Here is a 10,785-nt window from a genome sequence, read left to right as displayed (position 1 = left end):
GGAGGGAAAGGTAGGAAAGGAAATTTTGGGAAAAAATAGAGAGGTGAGACATTTGTGGGACACAGACATTGTTAATCTGTCGATGAGAACGTGTATAGTATTCTCAACTGGGCTGGACTGAGGTGTATATCATGCTGGGTAAAGTCTCTTTACAATTTAAATAATGTATAATGATTAAATGTATAAATAATAATTAAAAGTAAATTAATTAAAAAAAGAATCTACACTATAAAAAAATGTATTCAGGGGAACCAGCAGGTGGCGTAAAGGTTATGTTAGTGGACTTCTACATGGCTGACCACAGTTGGAGTCCCAGACTCAGCGGCTTCAAACTCACACTGGGGGTATGTGCATGTGTGCCCAAAATTCCAGGAAGAGAATAGAGGAGAAGGGACTGCGGCATGGCCATCCCCCGGGGGGTGATTTCTTGCTTTCTCTCTCTCTGCCTCTCTCTCTTTCTGGCAAGTGCATGCACCCTAATAGAAAAATCTCTTTAAAAAAAGAAGTAATCAGGAAACAAGACACAGTGTAGAAACTTCTCCAGAATACAAAGAAAGGTGACAAAGATGAAAAGAAGGAAGAAATAAAGAAGCCAGAGATCACAAGCATAACCGATAAATAATAATTCTTGAAGAAAGATATAGAGCAAAGAGATTATACGTGATGATTGTAAGAATAATATAAGGAAACTTCATAAAACTAAAAATAAAAAACCCCAAATGACCTTGGATAGAAAGTGTTTCCCAAGAAAAACTCAAATAAGATAATGCCAAGACAAACCCTGGTGAAAATTTGAAATCGCAGGGATGAATAGAAAGTTTAAGTTTCTAAGCAAAATTTTAGAGAAAACAAAAGAGGCGATTTTAAAAGAATGTAAGTCAAGTCAACTTAAAAAATTTAAATAACAAAGACCAGAAGACCATGGGTAAGAAAGACCTGCAGAATTCCAAAAGATTCAGTTGTGACCCATGTACTCTCTATCCAGAGAAGATCATAGTCGTTGACCAAGACACTCCCAAGGGAGTGCAAAAATCACAGAAAATAGGCCTCCTAAATAATTACATTTATGCAAAACAACTCTAAATATTTCATATCCCAAATAGTTAAGTCAGAAATGAACAAAGTAGAAAATTGCAAAAGGAAAAAGAAATGGCAACACAGCATAGTGACAAGCTAAAGAAATCGAGATAAATAAACAATGACCACAGCAGAACCGAGGAGAAACCAATGGTTGAGGCCATTGCAACTAGACAGGAAACCTTTTTAGCCACCTAAGTGCCTCCTAACACAGAGGTTAGATTTGTGTGTGTGACAGTTTGTTCGCCGAGTGACTTCTAAAACTATTGAGATGTCTAACCTAACAGCAGCCTTGGGAACATGGCTCATAGGTGGTTTGTCATAGGTCAGCCCAAAGCACCAAGGTTCAGATCAACAGAAAACACTCACAGGACTTATTCCTTATTCCAGGACTTTCTCCTTTCTGTGACTATCTCAGAACTGAGTGTTCTATTTTTCTGCTGAACACATTTGTACCTATAAGAACTGCTCATCAGTGACTATTAATGTAGTTTAAATGAATGAGGCTTTGGTCCCTTTGGCTAAGTTACTAAGAAAACTTGAGAACAGGTAGTTTGGCCCAGCCAAGCTGTAGTGCACAGGACTATAGTGCTAGAAACCACATAGGTGACCACAGATTTGGAGTCCTGGGTTGGCCTAAAAACACAACAGGTGTATACTTACCTGGCAGGGGAGATACCATGATCACGAAGGTGGTTTTCCCAGGGCGAGGCTTATCCATTGCACTCCGGATGTGCTGACCCCTGCGATTTCCCCAAATGTGGGAAACTCGACTGCATGATTTGTGGTAGTGGGGGACTGCATTCGCGCTTTCCCCTGACCAAAAACAACAACACCACCACCACCACCACCACCAACAACAACAAAACCCACAACAGGTGTATGTCTGAGTGACCAAGATCCTGAGGGACTGGAGGGCTATAGAAAAGGAATTGTGGCAAGATGAGACCATTTAGAGGTTTTTTTCTCTCTTTCTCATATGCATATTTTCACCATCATGAATAATAATTAAAAACCTCAGCTGGTTTAAAATTTTATTGATTTAAAAATCTTCTTTGCTACCACAGAGATTGATAATTGCATGGAACAAGAGACTTGCATTGTGCTCAGCTCTTGCTAAAGTCTTTCCTTTCCTTCATAGGACACAACTTTTTTTTTTTTTTTTTTTGGAGAGGTTTTTGCTGTAGGGTGCGTGCACTTGCCAGAAAGACAGAGAGAGACAGAGAGACAGAAAGTGAGAAATCATCCCCCGGGAGGATGGCCATGCCGCAATCCCTTCTCCTCCATTCCCCTCTTGGGATCTTGGGCATGCACACACACGCATCTGGTGTGAGTTTAAGCCACCAGGTCTGGGACTCGAACTGCAGTTGACTACATGGGAGTGCAGAGACATAACAATTATGCCAACTGCTGGTCCCACAAATGTCCCTACTTCAAACAATGCATTAAGTTTATCTTTATTCAGGTTGCATAATCATGGACTCCTAGACAGTCAGCTGTGGAAGGGGATCTCTGGAGTGGATGACCTCTCGTTCTCACATCCGTGAGGGCAGACGTCTTCTGTAGGGTATCTGGGCAGTGATCACTTAACCGCGTCTGTCTTCAGTGCCAGGGGATTCACTACCTTTGATGGGGATGGCTCATATTTGAGAACCTCCTACCAGTTCTTGATGGGAAGTGACCCTAGTTCTCTCAGTGCAGCCTTCTGAATCTGACGCTGGAAGCTTTGTCCTTCCAAATAAGGAAGGCTCCCATATCTTTGATAATAAAAAATCCTTTCTTCATACAACTGTAGTCAGACAACTTTGGTAAGTATGGAATATTGGGCACATACAATGAGCTAAAATAGATTTTAAAAAAATGCTCTGCTTGGATAATGACTACACTGCAGGTGGGTCTGAACTTAAAAACTGAGAAATACGTGGTTGTGACCTCAAGTATCCATGGGTGGATCCATGGGTAAGACTTCTCTCCAGAAGCTTCCCCTTTGTCCAGGATTATAGTATGGTGGTTAAGAGTTGGTTTCTGGGGGCCAGTGGGTGGCACAGCGATTAAGGTGCTGGATTCCAACCTGGCCGACAGTGGTTTGAGTTTGCGATTGTGGCGTGGCCATCCTCCCTGGAGAGTGATTTCTCTCTCTCTGTGTCTCTCCAGTGAGAACACACACCCTATATAAAAAAATCTCTCTTTAAAAAAAAAAGAAAAGAGTTGGATTCTGGAGTCAAGTTGCCCAGGATAAATCCTTCTCCTGCCCTTTAATAGTGTATGGCTTTGACAAGTACCTCATAAACCCGTCAAGGGGATTAAGTGAGATAATGTATGAAAATGCTTAGCATAATTCCTGGTACATATTAAGTACACAATTAGTGTTGGTTGTTTTTAGTACTGCCATTTCCACAACTATCACTTCTGCTGCTACTACTAATCTCAGTTCCTGAAATTCTACTACTAGGCTTTACTTCAGGGTGTGGTGGTTCCGATTCGGTAGGCTCAGAGTGATTTTAACAAGCACCCTGTTAACAAGCACCCTGAGTGATTCAGGTGCGGGTGGTTCTCAGACTGTGTTTTGAGAAACACTGTATTGGACAAATATAATATTGCTTTTTGGATTTGAAGGTTTTAGGGCCTCCAAATAGGCCCTGGTCAAACTGTAAGCATCTTTTGAAGGAATAGCACTCTTACCAGTTTGTTAATAATTAGCAAATGATTCTGGAAAACCTACTATTCATACGGCACTGTATTGGAGCTGGCAATATGGAAATGAGACCTGAGTTGCTGGATTTAAAATGCTCAGAGACCGATGGGAGATAAATCGAGGTTATTATGGGTGCCACTGAAAGGATCTGAAAAGATTTTGGGTGGCATGTAAATAAACATTTAAAAATATGAACTATTATGCATTATCTTTTCTTTCTGACATGGGATACTAGTTTTCTACCTGTAGTATATAATACACTGTAGTAATATACTGTAATATAATATACCTGTAGTATATAATAGTGATACTATATACAGGAAAGCCTATAATAGTAACAAAGTTTATTTATGAAGTAAAACTAATTTCACTTAAAAAAAGTAAGTTTCTCTAAATAAATCTATCAGGTAAGTGGGGGAAATGGCAGAGAGGCAGTGATCTTTCTCCAGCTTCTCTCCCTATTACTAATATAAATTACCATGAAAACAACTCTCGTTTATTTAGAGTGCCCATTCCTCTCAGTGCTTTACTTTTTCAATCTAAGTTAATTCTCATAACAACAAGGCTAGCTGAGACTAGGGGTGTGTGTGTGAGTGGGCGGGGGGGGGGGGGGTGTGTGTTACAGCATGAAGACCCGAAAGACCTGCTGGGGGTGATTTCTCTCTCTCTAGTTCATTCTCGCTATTTCTCTTTCGTGGAACAAATAAATGGCTAGAGTTAAAAAAATTTTTTTTTGAGAGAGTATTTTTTTTTTGCTATAGGGCATGTATTCTTGCTGGAGAGACAGAGAGATACAGAGAGACAGAAAGTGAGAAATCAACCCGCAGGGGGGAAGGTCACACCACAACCCCTGTGCTCCATTTTCCTTTTGGGATTTTGGGCACACACACACACACACACACACACACACCCAGTGTGAGTTTTAAGTCACTGGGCCTGGGACTTGAACTGCGGCTGATTACATGGGCGTCTGGCAGCGTAACCATGACACCCTCTGCTGGTCTCTGAAGTTTGAAAAAATTTTAAAGATGACAACAGCAGACATTAAACCAAATATGAGACCCTTCCAAGCACAAGGCTCTGTGTACACGCTGCACACTTAGGAAGCTAGCCCTAAGACAAGGTGGGATAAAGAGGGACTGTGAAAGAGAAAGGAGGGATCCCAAGACCCTGAGTTACTGATAATTAACTTCTCGCTCATTTTTATTTTTATTTATTTATTTTGATAACTGACCTGAGGAGCTAACTGTTGTTATAAAGTAGTTTCCTCCTGGGTTTTCATGCCTTTTGAGGAGAAGAAAATCTCTTCTCCACAAACACTAACCCAGATAAGGAAAGTTCCAATGCTCTGTGATGACTTGAGACCTTAATACAGCATCAAATGTCAATTTACCTTCAGTGGGCTCTGCAAATAAGAGTCCTGTGGGTAATTACATTTTTAATAAAATACAGTTTGCAGATTGATAGTCAAATAGATTTCCTGTTCCGGAAGCCTAGCCTTTCTTCCCAGTCTTCCACTGTACCCTCCTCATATTGTTCTCTTCTTGCAAATCCTTCTTAATTAGGAAAAGAGTTGTTGGTTGACTTAAACCTTCGGATACTTTTGGTTCCATTTAATTCATTGCATAAAGAGCTAAATGTTATAAAACTTACCTCATATTCATAATGCTCCTGTTTAGTGAAATGAAATAAAAATCAAGTACTATTGGCCTTCATTGATGTCTGCAGACCACAATGTGAAACAGTCATGTGTGTGCAGAGAAAGTAAAGTGGAATGTTTACCGAAAATGCACACGTACATTGTTTTGTTAAGCAATTTTGATACATAAGAGTCTAGATCTATAAAATGTGTTTTAGGAATCGTGATTTTTCTTTTCAATGATTTTCAGCTTTGCAAAAGCATTTGCTATAGATTTATTTAGGAAAAGAAGCTTCTTTAGGGTAGATTTGAAAGAGACTTTTAGATGGAGTCGGTTTGCACACAGCTGTTCAGGATATCCTCTATTTGCAAAGCAAGTATACCTGTAGTGGAAAGAAGTGAAACATTTCTGAATTCTGTGTTGTTTTGTGTTCAAGACTGGTACTAGCCTCAATGTCCAAGTTCCATTTTACTAATTCTACGTTTATGGGTCCTATTAGGAGCAAATTCTAATGTGAACAGACCTGCAACTCTATCAAATTAATTCTCATTAAAAATTCCTTTTCATAAAACATGTGAGAATAAGGAGCTTTTCTGGTGAAACCTCCTTGCTGAGTGTTGATTGTCAGGAGTGGATAAACAAAGACATTAAGAGAACAATATGTTTAGGAAGCAATTACATAGGTTTCTTTTTTCTTTTTAAAAGAATTATATAATTTTATTTATTCATTAATTTATTTTAATTTGACCAGAGAGAGACACAAAGAGAAAGAGGGAAAATGAGAAAGTAAGCCACCAGGTCTAGGCCTTGAACTATGGTTGGCCGTGTGGTAGTGTTCAGCGCCTTAACCCCCACACCACCTGCTGGCTGCTGGACTGGTTTCTTAGTGCCCCCTTCAGGGAAAAAATGCATATTTTTGTAAACAGGATAATTGTCAAGTTCATTAGCTGCTCATTCTCTGCCCCACACAGTACATAGCACATAGAAGGCTGGCAATGACGGATGAGAGCATATTTGAGTCAAAAAAACACATCCGTATGAATGTTCCAGAGAGTGAGATAGTAACCATTCAGTTGTCTGAAACCCGAGTCAAAGGAGTTTACAAACACCTAGTTTTCTGTTATACATGTGAAGGCATGGTCATAGAGAGGGTCTTTCTCAACCCCTCTCTATAGCACCCCGTCTTAGGGCTAGCTTCCTGAGTGTGCAGCGTGTACACAGGTACACGCTGTGCATTTGTTTCTTGAAAGAGAGAGGCAGAGAGATAGATAGGTTTATAGATGATTAGGCAAAGCTGCTCATGAAGTTGAAGTTCATCTAGTCCCACCTTGAGATAGTAATAACTCAGGAATAATGATGATGATATAAATGCCATTCATCGAGCAGCTATCATGGATTGCTTACATGTATCACCTCTAATTCTCACAATAACTTTGCAAGATAAGTAGTATTATGCTAGTTTTCCAGATTGGATAACTAAGGCTCAGAATTTTAGTCCACTATTATGTTGGTAACACAAGTATTTGTGGCTGGGTGATTTGTAAAGAAAAGATTGATTTGGCTTATAATTCTGTTTGCTGGAAATTTCAAAGGCATGTGGCCAGCATTAGGCCAGCCTCCGGTGCTACATCACAACCTGATTGATGGAAGAAGAGAAATTGGTGGATACATGCAAAGAGAGAATGTGGCGTAGCCATCTTCCTTCTATAACAACCAACTTTTCCAGAAACTAACAGCTTTCCCAAAAGCTAGAACTCACTCTGTTTGTGAAAATGATGTGTCCCTGATCCAAATATTGTTCATTAGACCTCACCTCTTAAAGATCTCATCACCTCCCAACACCATTACACTGGTAACCATGTTCCAAGACATGAACCTTTGGGGGACAAACCATTATTTAAACCAGAGCACTCAGAAAGGTGAAGTAAATTTTATCAAGGCCATATACTTAGTAGCTGGCTTGAACCCAGGTCTCTTTTTGGCTCCACAACCTTCTTTCTTACATAAGATCCCTACAGTAGGTCCTAGAGCTTGTATTTGTGGCTGGGTGATTTGTAAAGAAAAGATTGATTTGGCTTATAATTCTGTTTGCTGGAAATTTCAAAGGCATGTGGCCAGCATTAGGCCAGCCTCCGGTGCTACATCACAACCTGATTGATGGAAGAAGAGAAATTGGTGGATACATGCAAAGAGAGAATGTGGCGTAGCCATCTTCCTTCTATAACAACCAACTTTTCCAGAAACTAACAGCTTTCCCAAAAGCTAGAACTCACTCTGTTTGTGAAAATGATGTGTCCCTGATCCAAATATTGTTCATTAGACCTCACCTCTTAAAGATCTCATCACCTCCCAACACCATTACACTGGTAACCATGTTCCAAGACATGAACCTTTGGGGGACAAACCATTATTTAAACCAGAGCACTCAGAAAGGTGAAGTAAATTTTATCAAGGCCATATACTTAGTAGCTGGCTTGAACCCAGGTCTCTTTTTGGCTCCACAACCTTCTTTCTTACATAAGATCCCTACAGTAGGTCCTAGAGCTTGTTAGTGTCTGGGGCAGGTTCAGAAAGCAAGTCTCTTGACTCTGATGTCAGTGTTCTTGGCTCATTGGCAGGCTGCTACCGAAAACTCAGACCAAAGGATTAAGGAAATGCTAATTAGAGTGCTTCAAATGGCATATCACATTTTAACTCTAATCATCAAGGGTCATAAAATGGGGGCCAATGCCATCCTTAGCAAGTCTATTGCAAATTGATCAAATGGATTAGGGTTACTCAAGATATTTAGAATAATCACGGCGAGATGTGCCCATGGAGAAAAACATCACACAATTTATAGTCATGTGTTTGGTTTAGGTCATGAATTGGTAACTTAGTTGTATACTCTTAAGCAAGTCATTTATCCTCTTCGAACTTGCCTCCTCATTAACAAAACTTAGAGGGAGTGGTTTACAAATACGCGGCTGACATGGTGATTGTGATATCAAATGAGATCAGACCTAGGAAATGTTTTCTAGGCTAAAATAGGGTTACTGTATGGTTTGTTTTTCAATCATTGGCGTCTCTCTTCTTTGGTAGTTTTGAGTTTTGTTTTATAGACATCATTTTATGGACGTTTTATAAACATTTTTATTTAAGTTTTGCTAATGTGCTTTCTTTGATTGCTTCAATGGCAAATTAATTTCTCCTTCATAATTGGTACAAGCTTAATTTGTTATAAAGTTTATTAGAGTTGGAAAATTATGTTCAGCATCTGGATTATAAAACTCATTTGCACAGAAGAGGTTGGAGAGAATGCTTAACAATAATAAATGTGAAAAAGTCTTGACGATTTCAGCTGATGGTAAGCTCAGTAAAAGCTGGAGCAACACCAGCTGGATTGTTTATTGGATTCTGAGTGTTTAGAACAGAGGAGATAATGGTACCTTGAGCTGGTCATCCAACACTGTGAACTGAATATACAATTTGTGGAGTCTCACTTTAAAAAGAGTGTTGTTTTACATCCTTGCCAATACTTGGGATTATCAGTCTTTTTAATTATATCTATTTTAGTGAGTGAGAATTAGTATCCTGTTTTAATTGCATTTTGCTGAAAATTAAATATACACCTGTCCCATGAGCTCAGTTATGCTGCTGGTTATGTACCCAAGAGGAAAAAAATATATATCTAAATAAAAATTTGTAAAAGAGTGTTCTTAGGAGCCTTATTTGAAATAGCCTCAAACTGGAAACAATAGAACATTGATCCAAAGGAGAATGGATAAACAAATTATGGTATATTACTTCCATAGAATAAATATAAATAATGAATAAAAAGAGCAATAAAATGGAAAGAACTACTGTAATATACACCAAGATAGATGAATCTCAAAAACATTATGCTCTGTTAAAAAAGCCAGATACAAGAGTGTGCTTACTGTTATTATAGATAGAAATCAAATCAGTGGTTTCCTGAGAGTGTTTACTGGGAAAGGAAACCAGACAACTTCCTGAGATGGTGGGGGTATTCTATATTTTTATAGGGTTGTTGTGGGTTTCATAGGTGTGTATGTGTGGTCAAAACTCATTACGTTGTAATACTTAAAGTCTGGGTTCAAATTATATCTTAATAAATATGGTTGAGTTATATTTCCTATTGAATGTAAGTTATATGTCAGTAAAAAGCATTTAACATACACAAGAATGTAAGGTTCTTTGTTGAAAATAACATGTATGGTAACATCTTTGTTTTGATGATCACATACTGTATGCTTGCTTTGAAAAATCATATTGCATGCCATAAAGATATGTAATAATTAAATGTAAACAAGAAATTATAAAGTATAAAATTAGAAGAAAATATTTCCTCTTTATCAAAAAAGAAAAAAAAATGTAGAGAGTGAGAAAGAGACAAAAAACAAATAGATGGTGAAAATAGGACTTTTGGGCTTTGGGGAAATCTTGATCTTCCCACAGGATGAGTCCAAAGACTCAAGCAGAAGAAGAGATAAAAGATAGGAGAGCCAGCTCTCCAGACTGGAAGGGCTGCCCTCTGAGGGATTAGACAGAGGAGACAAAGGTGGGGGGAAAGTTAGGAAAGTAGACAGTTCAAGTTCTGTGGAAAAAAGCTTTTTGGAAAACAAAACAAAACAAAACAAAACAAAACAAAACCAGATGTACTGCAATGTTGGGAGATGTCTCAATTCATATATTCCGTGTCACTCAGAGCCGAGTAACTTCCTGGGGAGCATGTATTGAGTCGGTCCATGTAGTGATTTGGAGATTTAACTAGATGTCCTCAGCATTTTCTTCTGTACAAAAACGCTGCAGTTAGAAGTGGTTTTGAGTAATGGTTGAGCATGTACTTTGGGATCAGGTCTGAATCTGGAGATCTTGAGTCTACCACTAGTGAGTTGAATCACTTTATGCAAGTTAACTTCTTTATACCTCAGCTTTTGTATATTAAAAAGGAGTGTATGTGTGTGTTTTTGTGTGCATGTGGGTTTATGTGTGTTTATCTTTCTTCCTTCTGACCTATAACATACCCACAATTCTGCACAATCACCAAGTATTGTAACTGGGACTGCAATTGAGGATTCGTTTAAAGGATATAGCAAAGCACCTAGCATGTATACTAGGCACATGATAAGCACTCAGTAAGTTCTAGCCATTATCATTATTACTGTTATTAATATGATTGTAAGAATTTTAGGTATAGTATATGCCAAGAATAGATATTTTGGGGCAAAGTTCAGAAGCTCATATGAAATCTTTCAAGTTAGAGTCTATCTTTCTTTTATTTGTTCTTTTCTTTGTTTTCCTTCTTTCCTTCCTTCCTTCCTTCCTTCCTTCCTTCCTTCCTTCCTTCCTTCCTTCCTTCCTTCCTTCCTT

At 38.7% G+C, this 10,785-nt stretch overlaps 1 non-coding gene across 1 annotated transcript; it reads left to right on the top strand.

Moving 5' to 3' along the window:
• Window positions 1–1,732: 1,732 nt before the first annotated feature.
• LOC114005439 (U1 spliceosomal RNA) lies at window positions 1,733–1,896 on the top strand. Its single transcript, XR_003547290.1, has one exon. It is a non-coding gene; the product is annotated as a U1 spliceosomal RNA (small nuclear RNA).
• Window positions 1,897–10,785: the final 8,889 nt, after the last annotated feature.

Source organism: Tupaia chinensis, unplaced genomic scaffold (genome assembly GCF_000334495.1).
Source record: "Tupaia chinensis unplaced genomic scaffold, TupChi_1.0 Scaffold143796_1, whole genome shotgun sequence".
In the NCBI taxonomy this organism is placed as follows: domain Eukaryota; kingdom Metazoa; phylum Chordata; class Mammalia; order Scandentia; family Tupaiidae; genus Tupaia; species Tupaia belangeri.
Note: the sequence above shows the minus strand (reverse complement) of the source record. Positions and strands in the feature narration are given on the sequence as shown.